Source organism: Papio anubis, chromosome 4 (genome assembly GCF_008728515.1).
Source record: "Papio anubis isolate 15944 chromosome 4, Panubis1.0, whole genome shotgun sequence".
Taxonomy (NCBI): domain Eukaryota; kingdom Metazoa; phylum Chordata; class Mammalia; order Primates; family Cercopithecidae; genus Papio; species Papio anubis.
Window position 1 is genome coordinate 52,577,817 of NC_044979.1, and position 16,509 is coordinate 52,594,325.

Consider the following 16,509-nt stretch of genomic DNA (forward strand, 5'->3'; position numbering starts at 1 on the left):
TGACTGTCTACTAGCTACCAGGGACTATGTTAAATGCCTTGCCTGTAATACCTTGTTTGATTCTCCTGATGTCATTTTCATTTTATACATAAGGAAACAGGCTCAGAGAGGTTAGGTGTCTTGTCCAAGGTCACACAGCTATTAAGTGTCAGAGTTGGGCTTTGAACCCAGAGGACGTTGATCCTGTTCATTCTAATACTCTGAACTTATATCATGGTATATGCAATGACTGAGGGCTTGCATAGGGGTTTCAAGACTTGCTTTTCTTTTGGCTGTAATTGACATCATTAATCTAATTGTGTGATTTTTCGCTTCATAGCTTGCTGCTCTTTATGATGTCTTTATATAGCCTTTATCTCTCAGGGTCATGTTTATTTGTTTATAAAAATTATGGTAAAATATAACAAAATTTACCATTTTAGTCATTTTTAACTGTACAGTTCAGTGGCATTAAGTACATTCACGTTGTTGTTCAGCCCTCATCACTATCTATCTCCAGAACTTTTTTTAACCAGCCCCTGAAAAAATATGAAATGCTTCATGAATTTTCGTGTCCTCTTTGCTCAGGCGCCAAGCTCATCTCTCAGTCTCATTGCAATTTTGGTATATGTGTCGTAAAGCAAGGGGCCCTTGTGTTTAAGTCACTGGTTTTCTAACTCTTGGCTCCCCTCCCCCTTCTCTTGCTTTCCTTCTGTGATCTGCTGCCTGCAGCTCAGTAATGAATTGGAGTGTCCCAGTCATACCTGTACCTGCTCAGGATCATGAGGGAGAGGAAGGAGAAATAGGCATGATTCTTTATCAAGTGTCCTGGCTTGGATCTTATCTCTGCTTTCTGCCCCCACCAACAACCCAGGAGTCAGAGCAAGGAGATGGGAGAAGGTTCACAAACTCCCTAATTGAAATCTGAATCATTTTGGAGTTTCTTAGCCCTTCAAATGGTGAGTTAGGAACTGTGATTTGCTCCACACTGAAGCCATCAAGATGAGACTCAGAGCTGGGCATGGTGGCTCACACCTGTAATCTCAGCACCTGGGGAGGCGGAGGTGGGAGGATCACTTGAGGTCAGGAGTTTGAGACCAGCCTGGCCAGTATAGTGAAATCCCAACTCTACTAAAAAAGTACAAAAATTAGCCAGGCGTGGTGGTGTGCCCCTGTAGTCCCAGCTACTTGGGAGGCTGAGGCAGAGAATCGCTTGAACCCAGGAGGCAGAGGCTACAGTGAGCCTAGATCACACCACTGCACTCCAGCCTGGGCAACAGAGACTCAGTCCTGGAAAAACAAAGCAAAATAAAAGATGAGACCCAGAGAGCTCCCGCATGCCAGGGCCAGGAGGAGAGATGGGAGTCACCAGGTCTTGCCTCGTCCTTTGGGTTCACAGGGGAGGCCACTGAGGGTCCAGTCAGGGTTGCAGCTTGAGCCCGGTAGGACCTAGAGACCCAGGTAAGATTCCTGACTCTTATCCAGGGCTCTCTACCTTGACATCTACTGACAAATCTCCCCCTGCCCAATATCGTCCTATTTCCTCTTACATATACTTAAAAGCCTTTCTCTCCCTAACTAATGCCTCAAGCACTGTCAGCACTTCCCAACAGAGCCCATTGATCCCCTGGGTCCTTCAGATCCAGTGCTAGGGGATTAATAAAAACCTTTAAAAAAAAAAAAAAAGTAGGCAGCTGTCGTGGTTGCTCTGCTTTGCCACCCAACTCCCCAGCAGGACTGTAGAACCTGTCCCCCAAGCTGCTGGGAATGCTGGCTAACACTGCTCAACTGCTGGCCTGCTCTGGAACTGCCCCCACCTGCAGACAGCCGCCCTGCCTGGGGTTATGCCCCCTTTCCAGAGCAGCCCGGTCTCACGACAGGAAGGGCCATCCTAGCTCCAAGCTCTCCATGGAGCTGCAGAGGCCAGTCTTGAATGCACGGTGGCCCAGCTCCTCCCTCTGTACAATTTGGCTTACTTTCCTTCCCCACAGGTGCTTACCCTGGTAGCTCCCCTAATAAATCTCCGGCGCATTAATCTCTCCATCAGAAACTGCTCCTTAGGAAGCCAACCTACAACAGCTCCAAAATAAAAAAACAATTATGAGGCTCTAGTGAACAAATGTTTAATGGAATGTTTACAGATGCCACATTATGTGAACTCCATTAATTGTTAAATTTAGTATTCATCAACATTTAAAATGTCATTACCTCTAATCACTATCTGCAGGTTAGAATTTCTCAGTTCATGTAAATTCCAGCCCATATGTAATGGATGCTGACAAATAATAGCGAATTGTAAATTAAATGCAGCACTTACAGTTAAATAATTTCAAAAGTAAAGTTACTAGGGCTGGGTGCAGGGGCTCATACCTGTAATCCCAACACTTTGGGAGGCCAGTAAGCAGAAGGACTGCTTGAAGCCAGTTCAAAACAAGGCTGGGCAAAAAAGCGAGACCTCAGCCCCGACCCTCCACAAAACATTTTAAAAAATCAGCTGGGTGTGGTAGCACGTGCCTGTAGTCCTAGCTACTTGGGAGGCTGAGGTGGGAGCATTGCTTGAGCCCAGGAGGCCAAGGCTGCAGTGAGCCAGGATAGCACCATTGCACCCCAGCCTGGGTGCCAGTGAGACCCTACCTCAAAAAAAGAAAAAAAAAAAGTCATTAGATTGAACAGTATGAAACTGCTAATATCTGACCATTTTTGACGTTTATAAATAGCAATTTCACATGGTTCAACATAATATCTCATCAAATATTTAGTTATATTTAATTGGGGATGTAAGTGTACTCTAATGTGTTTGCCTTCCAACAGTGAGCATGCTAAGGCCTGTGAAGATGTCAGAAACAGCCTTCCCTCTTTGGAATAAAGATACTACAAGCAGAATCTAAAGACAAAAATCAAGATAATGCCAAGATTTGGGAGCAAAGAAAGGAAACTGAAGCCCAGACCTCATTTCACTCTGCACGACTCATTGTACGTTTGAAGCATTTCTTGCCTCTCGAGGTTTCACCCTCATCTCAGGCTCCTTGGGCCCCATTTCCTGCTTTCCCACTTTCTGCACTCATTCTCTCTTTCAGGGTTTTCCTCCTCTGCGGGAAAGCATGGCTGTAAGAAGGATCTGAGGTTCATGGGGGAGGAATCAAATTATGAACAGCTCTCCTTTCAATGAAAGGCTTTTTTTCCCGATAACATCAGCATTTGAAAGGTTCCTATGTGTGTTATCCTTTCGGTCCCTTGTGACAATGTCCCAAACCTCTACCAATAAATTATTTTATCTGCTCTCCAAAAATGACTTTGTTCCCACAAATACTGTTGATGGGAAGAGACTGCGAGGTTAGTCTATTCCTGCCATTTGATCATTTTGTTTATTGCACTGATCCAACACTTAAGTAAGCATTCAAGCTTTTCATTTATACTGGATGCAACTTCAAAAATCTAAGAGCTGCTTTAGAGAACTTTAAGCTCCTGCAATGCGGGTTCTCATCACCACACTTCCCCAAGGCTGAACCTGCGACTCACCCCTCTCCCTCACCTGCTGCAGGACACCTATGACAGGGTGCCAGGAACAAGAGGCTCTGCATTTGCTCAGGACTCCCTCCCGGCAGGGGAAGCTGGAGGCTGGGCCGAGTTGGACCAGAATAATGGAAATGATGTAGAGACCCAGGCCCTGACTTAAAGAAACTAAAAATCTTGTAGACAGGAGCACCCAACATGCAAAGCTATGCATGCTATCCCTGAAAAGGGGAGTTCCTTTAAAAAATGAGTTTGCAAACGTGAGGGGAACGATTAGTGGAAGGTGAGGGCATTAAAAAGGACTTTCTCTCTTTTCCTTTTTAAATTGTATGGTCCTTTATCCAATTATGAAAGCAGTACATATTCTTGGTAGAAAAGTAAGAAAATCATAAACAGTGGACTCTTGAACAATATGGGTTTGAACTGCATGGCTCCACTTTTAGACCCAAATTTTTTTCAATAAATATATGGGAAAAATTGTAGAGGTTTGTGACCATTTGAAAAAACTTGCAGATGAACTGCATCCACAAGTAGGGTTAATAAACAGAACTGCCCTTACCTATAAAGCTGCTAACCCTGAAGCTTGGAGGGAAAAGAGAAACAGCAGCTGCCAGCCTTTTGGATATACGACAAGGCGGCCTGGACAAGAACCGTTCTTCTGGACTGGTTTCATCTATGCTTTGTCCCTGAAGTCAGGAAGTACCCTACCTGTAAGGGACTGCCTCTTAAAGTTCTTTTGATATTGGACAATGCCGCTGACCACCCAGAACCCCATGAGTTCAACACCAAGGGCATTGAAGTAGTCCATTTGTGACTAAACACAACATCTCTAATTCAGCCTCTAGACCCAGGGTCATAAGGACCCTTAAAGCTCATTACACACACTACCCTATGGGAAAGATCTGTCAGTGCTATGGAAGAGAACCCCAATAGAGAGAACATCACAAAGTCTGCAAGGATTACACCACTGAAGATACCATTGTTGTCACAGAAAAAGCCATGGAAGCCATCAAGCCTGAAACAATAAATTCCTGCTGGAAAAGAAACTGTGTCCAGATGTTGTGCATGACTTCACAAGATTGACAAGAGCACCAATCAAGGAAATCATGAAAGAGATTGTGGAAATGGCCAAAGGAAAAAAAAAATAGGGTGAAGCGTTTCAAGATATAGATCTTGGAGAAATTTAAGCGCTAACAGACACCATGCTACAGGAATTAACAGAAGACAACATGATGGAGACGAGTGTTTCTGAACCAGTGCCAGACAATGAGGAAGACAGTGTAGAAGAAGCAGTGCCAGGAAACAAATTGACATTACACAATACAGCAGAAGCATTCCAGTTATTCAAGACTGCTTTTAATTTCTTTTATAACACAGACCTTTCTATGATACGGGCACTGAAACTAAAGCAAACAGTGGAAGAAGGATCGGTACTATATGGAAACATTTTTAGAGAAATGAGAAAGCAAAAAGTCAAACAGAAATTACCATGTATTTCCATAAAATTATACCAAGTGTGCTTGCCTCTCCTGCCTCCCCTCCCACCTTCTCCACCTCTTACACCTCTACTGCCCCTGAGAAAGCAAGACTCAATGAGAAGACGACAAGGATCAAGACCTTTATAATGATCCACTTCCACTTAATGAATAGTGAATCTATTTCCTCTTCCTTATGATTTCTTAATATTTTATGCTCTCTAGATTACTTTATTGTAAGAATATAGTATATAATGTATATAACATACAAAATATGTGTTAACTGTTTATGTAAGGCTTCCAGTTAATAGTAGGCTATTAGTAGCTACATTTTTGCAGAATCAAAAGTTATACACAGATTTTTGACTGTGCAGGAGATCAGCAACCCTAGCCCCTGCATTGTTCAAGGATCAACAGTATGTATGATACACACACATAAATATATTCGAATCATTCCAATTCTACTACCCAGAGACAGCATCTGTAACTACTCTTTTAAAAATTATTCTACTTAATTTGACTTGGATTTGACAGGGGAAAAAAATGAAATGAAAGTGAAGAAATTGCTGAATTTTATAAATATATTTCTTCAAAATAAGAGCTATTAGTTATTAAGAAACTCTTCAAATAAATTACAAAAATATAAGGTTTTGAGACTGGAGTATTTTTTAGTTTATACTTCTTAATATCCATAAGTTTAAGTTTCCAATACTAATCCTTAGATGATCGTATAATCAAAATCAGAAGCCACAATACATGTTTTAAAAAGTTCTCTCTTTTTCCTTTTGAGAGAAAAAGAGAATGAAAATGAGAACAAAACTTTACACCTAAGTCTACTCTCAGGTTAATTCTTCAAATTAAATAATTAGGGAAAAGCTGATATATAAAGAAAAATATGCTATAAAAATGGCAAACTACTTTCACAACCAAAAAAACAACACCTTTGTCTTATACAGTTTTGAAAATATACTGTGCATACAATAGTGTTTGATGAATAACAGAATACATAAAAGAAAAATGGTTATTATCAGTCCATACGAAAAATATAAATGTCAGCATAGCAAAAGATTACAAAACAGGAAAATGAGAGAAAATATATTTTCAACATATATCCTTAACTCACAGAGAGCTGTTATAAATTGGTAGTACTTAAAATAGCAATATTTATAAAATCCCATAGACAAAGACTATGAAGAGGCCTGGCCTGTTCAGCTGTAGAAGAGAATCTGAAAATGGCCAACAATCTATGTATTGATGTTTAATCTCATTAGATCCCAGGAAAAGGCAAATTTAAAAAGAAGAGAAATCATTTCTGCCCATCATATCAGCCAAAATTGAGATGATTCTTAATTTCCTGGTAAGGTTGGTAAAGTTTGAGGAAGATAGCTATACTTGTTCATTAATAATAAGACTAAATTATTGCAAACTTTTTGATAATAATCTGGCACCACATATTAAAGTATATAGCACACATTCTCTTGGACCCAGAAGGACTACTTCAGGGCATCCACAGAGAAGAAATAAAACTACAAGTATATTAACACATTTCGCAATAATATCAGTAACATTTACTGAGCATACACTATGTGCCCAGTGCTGTGCTAAATGTCTTACAAAGGGTATCTGAATTATCATAACAGCTTTATGAGGTACTTGCCATTATCTCACAGATGAAGACTAAAATTTAGCAAAGTTAAATATGTTGTCCAAGGTTTTAAAAAATACACTAGCAAATGTTAGAGTTGAAACCTGAAACTGTTCAATGTGATGGCAGCCACTGTAACATGCTGCCAAATTAGAGACAAATAACCAAAAAAGAAAACTAAGCCAAACGCCCTTGGAAGAGGAGTGGTCACAATGACCTCATCCACTAGAAACAAAATGCCTGGTCTCACTTTAGTTTCGGAATTAAAATCCACTTTGACTAGGGGTAGGAAAGTTGGAACAAATGTTTTCCATAGAAGCAGAGAGAAGTTGTGATGAGGAAGAAAAAGATTAATATGAAAATTTTTGCCAGATAGGTGGTTTGGGAAGAGATTTCTATCCAAGGCAACCTCACCTTCTCCCTATGAATGATTCTTAAGAATTGGAGGCAGAATCTCTAACCAGACCATGGGCAAGACGCAGCTTCCACAAGACTTCCCATGAGAAGCAGCTCTGCTGCCCTCACCCAAGCCGGCCTTCCCAAGAAAAACTGTTGAGGGCATGAGCAACATTTTCAAATGGCAGAGAGATGATTCTGAGGATTTTCAGGGCACTGGAAACATTGCCTCAGTTTTCCTGGAAAATGCCACTTATTTGTTTTATCTCCTTGGTATTTGGAGAGTATGTCATAAATACTATGTCCTCACCAAGCCCACAGCTGACTCTGCCCTGAAACCTTAACCCCTGGTGGAAAGGAGAGAGACTTCATGTCTGTGGCAGGGTTATTTGCCACCATGTTCTGGGTTGCAGGACTGACTACAGTCACTCCTCCTAGGGTTTATGTCTGGAATGTGGGTCAATATTCCACAAACAAACCACATGTCAGTGCTGTAGCTCTGGGTCCAGAGTACCCAGAAGCATATATTAGAATTGGTTCTCAACTATGCTTTAAAATAGGATTTAAAACAATAATCACCATAAACAAGTTGCAAAGACCAGTGTAGACAATATATTATAAGTCAAGGGTAATGATCAGTGTAATTCTGTGAACCCGAATTCAATAATAATATAAAAGAAATAAGTAGCAAGTGGCAGCCTGATAATCTGGTTTAAGAGACTATGATAATCAGTCCCAGACTTTTTTTTTTTTCTTTTTGTCAGCTGTTATTAATAGCTACTTTACCTAACCTTGTTCTTTCTTCAGACTCATAGAAGTAAACTTCTAACTTGTCCAACTCCTGCCTTAAGAGTGAAAATCTTTGAAGCATATTTATAGCTCAGTCTCAACAATGTGGGTATTTCCAGATAGACTCTCCATAACAAAGTGCTTGTAGAAAGTTCCTATTAAATTCTTCCTTTCCACATAGGAAAATTTTGCTTATTACCAGCTTATCCAAGAAGGCATGACGATGCTCCCTGACATGCCCAAGGAGCCCTAAGCATCATGAACAATCCCACACTTTCCAAGACTTTGACCACAACAGAGCAAGAGAAGACTGTTTTGTGGCATTGGATACACAGGAAACACCCAGATCCTGAGAGAACCATTATTTGGGTTCAGATCCCAGCTCTGCTACTTACTAGCCTTGTGAACTTGGGCATGATACTTCACCCCTCTGTGCCTCAGTTGTACCAACTATAAAATGGGAGCAATTCATTATTCCTCCTTTATAGATTTGTTGTAAGGAGTGAATGAGAAATCACATGTAACACATATAGCACTATGTCTGCATAGAGGAAGCACTCAATAAATATTTAGTTGCTGTTGCTCTGTCATGTAAAAGAAAAAACAACCTTTGATGGACTTTCCTTGACGATCACAAGAGTGGTTAATCCCTTAGCTCTGGCATCTAACCAACTTGGATTCACAGTTCTGCTGTTTACTAGCTGTGTGACCTTTGACATTTTCTTAACTTTCATAAGCCCTTTCCTTATCTAGAAAAACGGACATGACCACAGTGCCATACCTCCTAGGGTTGTCAGGAGAATTAGAGATAATAAACCTTTTAAATTCCTAGTCCTACTAACACACAGTAAGTGTTCAATAATTAGCTGCTTTTTTATTTGAATGTGTACTTCTTATTTTAATTTCTGCTTTAAACAGGTAGTTAGAACACAACTGATTTCCCTACTAAGATTTGCAGGTTTACTGCAGTTCAATAGTCAGTACTTCTTATGGTACAAATCCTGGTCTAGGAGTTCATATATAAAGATACCGGACACGACTCTGTTGAGTGCTAGCCAGGAGACTTCAGGAAAATATCAGAAGCTCGAGTTTCTTCACTGTGAAATGGGATAAAAATATCCTTCCTCACAGCATAGTAACATTTCCGTGGAGTCATGGATGATAAGCACTTTGTAAATTATAAAGCAATACAAAAATGTAAGACTTCATTTTCCCTGAAGAAAAATGAGGACTTCATATAAGAAATATAAATAGAGAATAACATAGACCTACAAAGTAATTTCTCCATTGACTAGAGTGGATTTGGAATTTTATTTTGGAATACATTTAAGATAAGAATCTTTAAGAATCTCTCAGATTGAGGCTGGATATAGAAGGACAGAATTCCACCACAATCATCAGTTAATTTGTGTACATGCTGCGGGAACATGATATCAAGAGAACAGGGACATAGACTAGCCTTCAGCATAGGGACAAATAGACCAAACTTTACCTCTAAGCACCAGACAAGTCTTCTGGGCCATGGAGTATGCTTTGGCATTTAGTGGGTATTTGCTTCTGGCTAATTTTAGTTCTCTGTCTCAAGGGATTCTCTAATGCATACAAGTAGCTAAATATCTGAAGGTCTTTCTCTCCTCCCTCTCCCCCTTTCTCCTCTTTCTCTCTCCATTTTTTCTCTATCTCACTTTTCCTCTCTGAAAATAAACCCATAAACTTGTCAAAAGAATGTGGCAGTCAAGTATTCACAGTTCTACTAAAGATTGTAGTTAAGTTAAACAAAAAAAATACTAATTATTTCCATTACTCAAAATTGTTGGTGGATTTTTGGTTTTATTTTCCCCATGGTGTTTTAGAGATCATATATTTTTTCTATTTGAATTTATGAATTGATTTATGGCTGAGAAAATTAAAAGAGATCCAGGATGCAGGCAAATCCATCGGTTGCCTTATCTCCTTTGCCTCTATGCAAGCAGTAATATTGGTTACCCAAACATCTGGTCACTTCAGCCTATGTGAATCCACTCCCACAATGTCCCATAATTTAGTCCCATACCAAATGCATTTGTTCTGACAAGGAATAGTCTCAGAGCAGTCAAATATTTTGATAAAATCCAGCTTAGAAAGAGGGTCTGGGTGCAGTGGCTCGCACCTGTAATCTCAGCATTTTGGAGGCTGAGGCAGGAAGATGACTTGGGCCCAGGAGGTCAAGACCAGCCTGAGGAACATAGCGAGACCCCATCTCTACAAAAATTTTAAAAATTAGCCAGGCTTAGTGGCACACACCTATAGTCCCAGCTACTTGAGTGGCTGAGATGGGAGGATCACTTGAGCCCAGGAGGTTGAGACTACAGTGAGCTGTGATAGTGCCACTGCACTCCAGCCTGGGTGACAGAGTGAGACTCTGTCTCAAAAAAAAATTTTTTTTAATCCAGGAAAGAGAAAGAGGGGGAAGTTTTCCATCTTACAATGAGCAAATTAGTGTGCAAAGTAACTGAAGAGTTACTGCCCACAACTTCTGTAACTGCTGCCCACAACTACCTGACAATCTGCAGTCAGTGTGAGAGCAGATCTCCTGATGTCTGAATCCATCCCCAATTGCTCTTAAAAGAGAATCTCCATTAAAAAAAATAAAATGACAGAAATAAACTGGGAGGGGGTCAACACACATTTATTCACGATGTACATACTGAGTATCTACTCTAAGCAAAGCAGTTCAGGGCACAGGAAAGTCTATAAGAAATGATCTACTCTAGACAGAGGTTTCTCTCCAGCAAAGGGGATTAAATGACACAGTGGGCCATGAGTCCTGCCCGCCCCTCACCCTATTGCAGAACCATAATCTCAAGTAGGTCAAGAATCCACCTTCTTCAAAACCCTCCCACAAGGGTTATAGATTCCTCACCTCTTCATCCCCAGCTCTGCACAATTGGAATCCCATCATTTCATTCCCACCCTTTACTCTCAGCACTCCCCACCCCACATCAAGTTCAAGTAGAGTCCCCCCAAACACACCACATTACTGCACTTTGCCTGTCGCTGGGGCCCTCTTTGCTGCTAGAATGGCTTTTCCCTTCCCCACTTCCCAACTCTTGCACGGCCTGAAGCCTACCTGGACATCACCTCCTGCTGTCAATCTATCCCCTTTCCCCTCACTCTGGGCAGACTCATCCCACCTCCTGCTGCAGCCAGCTTTGGTTCTGTGCCATGGAGATGCTGTCTCTGGTCCTTCGTGGCTATAGTGTTTTCTGTCATTCTTCCTGGCTCCACTGAGAGCCCAGGTAGGCAAGGACCATGCATTTATCATCTCGTGTCCTCAGAGCCTAGCAGCCTAGCTTCTTGAACTTCTCAAGAAATCTGTTGACTTGAACGAAATAGGATAGTACTATAAGATGGTCTGTGCTGAATATGTCTTCAGAGGGACCTCTGAAGAGTTCTAAAAGTCCACTGGAAGAAGAAAGGGAGTCTCTGAAGTTATGGATTCCTTTCACCAACCATAAGAACTTGTAAAGCCAGCAGAGCAGCAGATTCTAAAAAGCTCAGAAATGCACAGGGCCAGGCATGGTGGCTCACACCTGTAATCCCAGCATTTTGAGAGGCCAAGACGGGCAGATTGCTTTAGCTCAGGAGTTCAAGACCAGCCTTGGGAACATGGTAAAATCCCATCTCTACAAAAAAAAAAAATACAAAAAATTAGCCGGGCATAGTGGCATGCGCCTGTAGTCCCAGCTACTTGGGAGGCTGAGTTGGGAGGATCACTTGAGCCTGGTTGCACTGAGCTGTGTTCACACCGCTGCACCCCAGCCTGAGCGACAGAGCCAGATCCTGTCTCAAAAAAGTACACAGAGGTGAGAGCACATGTTCCTACAAGTGTCACAGAAACTCAGCTAAACAATGAAGCAATATTAGCATAATCAAAATAAACATTTTTAAGCACAAAGTGTATGAGCCACAGCTTTAAGCTTATAAACTTTGATTTTTAAAGGGATCAGCAGAGGTTAAGTAAACAGACACTTAAACAGAAGTATCACTAGGAAGGGCCACACTCTGAAGCAGCAGTCTACTCAGACTTTGGACTCACAGCATTAGGTCACATTCTGAGTCTGACACTTAGCTGTGCAACCCTGGGCAAGTTCCTTAATCTCTGTGGGCCTCAACTTTCCCATTTGTAAAATAAGACTAGTAGACCCCCATCATAGGGTTGGTTGTTGGAATGATTTAAAGAGATAATGCTGGTGAAAATGCTTAGTGTGGTTTCTAGCACACAGTAAACACTGAATGAAAGTTTATTGCTCACTCTTCCAACGTGATTTGCATCTTTCTGTGGATGACCTAAACTCACAGGTCTCTTTTGATCTGGATATGGCAAATTCTCTATAAGGAATCATTCCATAGAAACACATGCTTCCTCTCATTCCACTCTATGCAATTCAGTCACTCATTTAGCAAACATTTACTGAGTATCTTCCATATGCCAGGCACTGTTCCAGACCCTGGGGTCCAGCAGTGAATAAAACAAACAAAAATCCCTGCCGATTTAGAGCTCACCTTCTGTTGGGGAGAGGTAGGAAATAAACATAATAAGTAAGTTATACAGCATATTAGAATACGCTGTGCTATGCAAAAGAAATCAAGACAGGTAAAGGGAATTCAGAACGGGAAGGGTTGCACTTTAAATAGGGGAGGTCATAGCAGGCCTCACAGAGAAGGTAACACTTAAGCAAAGGAGGTGAGGGAGAGAGCTACCCAGAGATCCGAGGGAAGAGGGGTACAGGCAGAAAGGGCAGCCAATGCAAAGGTCCTGGGGCAAGGCCATGCTTCATGTACTCCAGGATAGCAGGGAGGCCAGCATGGCTAGAGCAGAAGAAATGAGAGAATAGAAGATGAGGTCAGGGGATAGTTGGTGTCCTAATTAAGCCACTGTAAGGACTTTGGTTTCTACTTGAAGAGAAGTAGGGGGCCACTGAGTGGTTTTGAGCCAAGGGTCAAGGTGGGGGCAGGGTGAGCTGCAAAGACTGAGGCAGGAAGACCTGTCAGGAGGCTCTTGTCGAAAGTCAGATGAGTGATTATGGCAATCAGAACAGGAAGGGAGCAGTGGAGGTGGAGAGAAGTGATAAGATGATTCTGGCTGTATTGTGAAACTGAGCTAACTGGATGCTATGAAGCGGGAGGGGTGGGGTGAAGGGCAGATGAGCCTGGTCTGAGCAAATGGGAAAGGACGCAGCTGTCAATACTGTAACGGGGAAGGCTGGTGGAGAAGCCTCTTAGCAAGGACCAGGGTCAGTGATTCGGTGTTTGGCTATGTACACACTAAGCTTGGGATATCAAGGACATAGCTGGAAGTTGGGGGCAGTTGGTTTCTACAGTTCAGGAGATAAGATATAGAAAGACCTCAATTACGTGTGAGAAACTAAACTGCCCTAGCTATTATGTCCTTTGTCCCACTACAATTAGTCTTGAACCTGTGGTTCTCCAATTTTAGTGTTCACAAGAATCACCAGAAACACTTGTAAAATTAATGATTCCTGGGTCTCATCCCCAGAAGTTCTGAGTCAGTTGATCTTGGGTGAGGGGACATGGGTCGGGGAGAACAGGAAATGAATATTTTTAAGCTTTTGGGATTCTTGTCCAAGTGGCTCATGGATCGCCATCTGAAACATCTTGGGATCGTTTCCTCCTGCAACCCCACTTCACCACTCAAATATTCCAGCCGCCTAGGCAATATTCATTTAATTTTTCAAACCACTCAGAAAAATACACCCTCCCTCAAAATATTCCAGATTTAGAAAAAAGTGGTACTGGACAGACACTTCATTCGAAGGACATTTCACTTGCTATGGACTACAGAGTCTGAACGCTGGTTTGGCTCCACTTCCAGCAGGCAGGCCGTGGCATAATTGGAAAGAATGCCCAGTGTGGCCCTCAGTCCTTCAGATCTGTGCCCTTTTCCTTACAGGCTACTCACCCAAATTCCACGTGCCCTCAGTGTTGTCCCAGAGTCCTTCCATCTGTCATAGAATTAAAGAATTTAGATGAAGTGTTTATCTGAAAGTGTCACTGACTCAATCTGTTACTTCTTTCAGAATTGAGCCAGAAGGCAGGGCAACAATTAAACAAAGGGCTTGATCCCTTATGGTGGAATTTCAGACAATGTGGCAAACAGAAGGAGGAAGGAGATATCTTAGTACATCCGGAGCGTGACCTCTGGTTTCCCCCGAATACAAGCTTTGTTGCAACTACCTGTGCTGTCACATGCTGTCCACGCATGACACTACCTGTGGCAGCCACAAAAATAGACTGTATGTGATCTCTCAGATCAGTGACTGTAGGGAGAGTACCTGCCTGACAGCTGAGCTGAGGTGTTCAGAATCCACCACTGTGTTTTTCTGCACAAAGGCCATGCTTCATGCAGGCTGGGACACAAAGGTAGGTCCATGCCTGTGAAACTAGGACTCTTCCAATGAGGACTTCGGCTTGAGGCCTCACCAGCAGCCTGGCTGAACCTTTCCTAGACCTGCACCACAACCTAAGACTTTCTACCCAACCTTTCCTCCTTCCCTCTCTCCACCCCAGGGGCAGACTTGTATCAGTCTGATAGCTCTCCCAGCCTCCTCCAGCTCCCTCCTCCTCTTCCTCGAGGCATATTCCCCAAAACAGTTATTACATATCTACTCCTGTCTTAACTTCTGCTTCTTGGAGGAGCTGAACTATCACAGCCATCTAATCCCCAACTCCTACAAACCTGATGTAGCAAATGTCTCTGGTGTCTACATCACATCCCTCAGCCCACCTCTGATTTCTGCCACAGCTGTGAGAGCTCAGACCCACTTGTGCTGACAGGATCCTCCCTCCAGCAACAGCCAACAGTTCTACTTTTTGTCTGAGTCTTCTCCAGTCCCATGGGGCCCCTCAGCCTGAGCACGAGCACAGATCATAAGTGCAAGGGAAGTTAACCACCACCGCCCCCCAGGGAAGCCCTCAGTCAGTGGAAGGAGGGAGTCAGTGGATAAATGCCCTGGCCTCCCGTCTTTCAAGTAGATAATGCTGGGAGGCATTCAGTCCCCTTCTTAGGAGGTCCCAGAGGAATCAAGTCCAAAGTGGCTATAGCAGCAGCCTCCATAACATACCTTCATATTGGCTTTCCCTTCTTCCTTGCTCACTGAACCCACTCCCATCCTCCTGCTTCCTGGGACCACTTCCCAAATAAGTCATTGTCTCAGGTTCTGCTTTCAGGGGAACCCAATCCAAAACATGTGACATGTGATTTACAGCAATGAAGTCATGTTAACAGATCACTCCTTCAGGAAAACAAAGCTGAGTATCTACATGGACCACGTGATTTCTAAATATTCTGTAATTATCCAGGCATGGTGGTGCACACCTGTAGTCCCAGCTACTTGGGAGGCTGAGGTGGGAGGATCAATTGAGCCCAGGAGGTCAAGGCTGCAGTGAGCACCATTGCACTCCAGCCTGAGCCACAGAGTGAGATCCTGTCTCAAAGTAAATAAAATATTCTGTATTTTAGTTTCCTGTACCTAGTATCAGTAACACAATAGTGCCTTTTTGAAGGGTATGGTAGCCAGTCTCCAAGATGACCCCCACTGATAGCATCATGCCCTTGTGTAGCCCTCTCTCACATTAAATAAGAGTGGAATAAAGCTGAAGCGATCGTGTATGATTTCCAAAGATAAGTCATAAAAGGCATTGCACTTCCACATCAGTGTCTTAGGTCTCTCACTCCAGAGGGAAGGTGGCCGCCATGTTGTAAGGACACTCAAGCAATCCTACAGAGAGGCACATGTGAAGGTGAACTGAGGCCTCCTGACAACAGCCAGCACCAACTTGCCTGCCACGTGAGTGAGCCACCTTGGAAGTGGATCTTCCAGCCCCAGTTATGCCTTCAGGTGACCTCAGCTCCAGCAGACATCGGACTGCAACTTGGGAAATCTCAACAGAATCACCCAGCTAAGCTGCTCCTGAATTCCATACCCCCAGAAAATATGAAAGATAATAAATGATGATTCTTGTTTCAAGTTACTAAGTGTTAGAATGATTTGTTACACAGTAACAAATAATAGAGATACCCTGTCTTTTTATCTGCAAAGCACTTGAAACACATAGACTGTATGTGTTGCATTGACACTCATACCAGTCCTATGAAATAAGAATTATTTAACATCTGAACTAAAAAAAAAAAAAAAGGAAAACAAGATAGCAAGAAGTTAAGTACATAGCCAGGGTCATTCACTTAACAAGTAGAAGAACAGGGATAGAAAAAAGAAGGTTTGGCTCCAACATTTGTGCTCTTAGCCACTGTAATGGCCCGCCTCTAGTGTGGGAGTTACTCTGAGAAGAAAGTACTTGTATTTCTTAACTTATTCTGAATAATACTTTGTACCCTAAAAAATTTACTCTCTGTTTTGGCATTTAAGCATATGACTTTTTAGAAGTTGACTCTAGTTCAGGACATGATTTTTGACTTGGAGTAAACATTACCTTCTTCCAGAAAACACATTTATAATTTTATAAAATATCACTGGGAAAAAGTATTCCATGATCAAAAGTTCACTTCACTACCAAGCTATTTGGGAGCACATACATTCGTCAAGCAAGACTTGCCTCTTTCAACCCATTGGTGATGTTTATTCATCCTCAGTGTATGGATGAGATTCTATACAGGAAATACACAAACAGCTAGCAGCAAATCTTTCTTGA

At 42.3% G+C, this 16,509-nt stretch overlaps 1 non-coding gene across 1 annotated transcript; it reads right to left on the reverse strand.

Moving 5' to 3' along the window:
* Positions 1-522: 522 nt before the first annotated feature.
* Positions 523-630, reverse strand: LOC116274737. Its single transcript, XR_004183518.1, has one exon. It is a non-coding gene; the product is annotated as a U6 spliceosomal RNA (small nuclear RNA).
* Between the last annotated feature and the right edge of the window lie 15,879 nt (positions 631-16,509).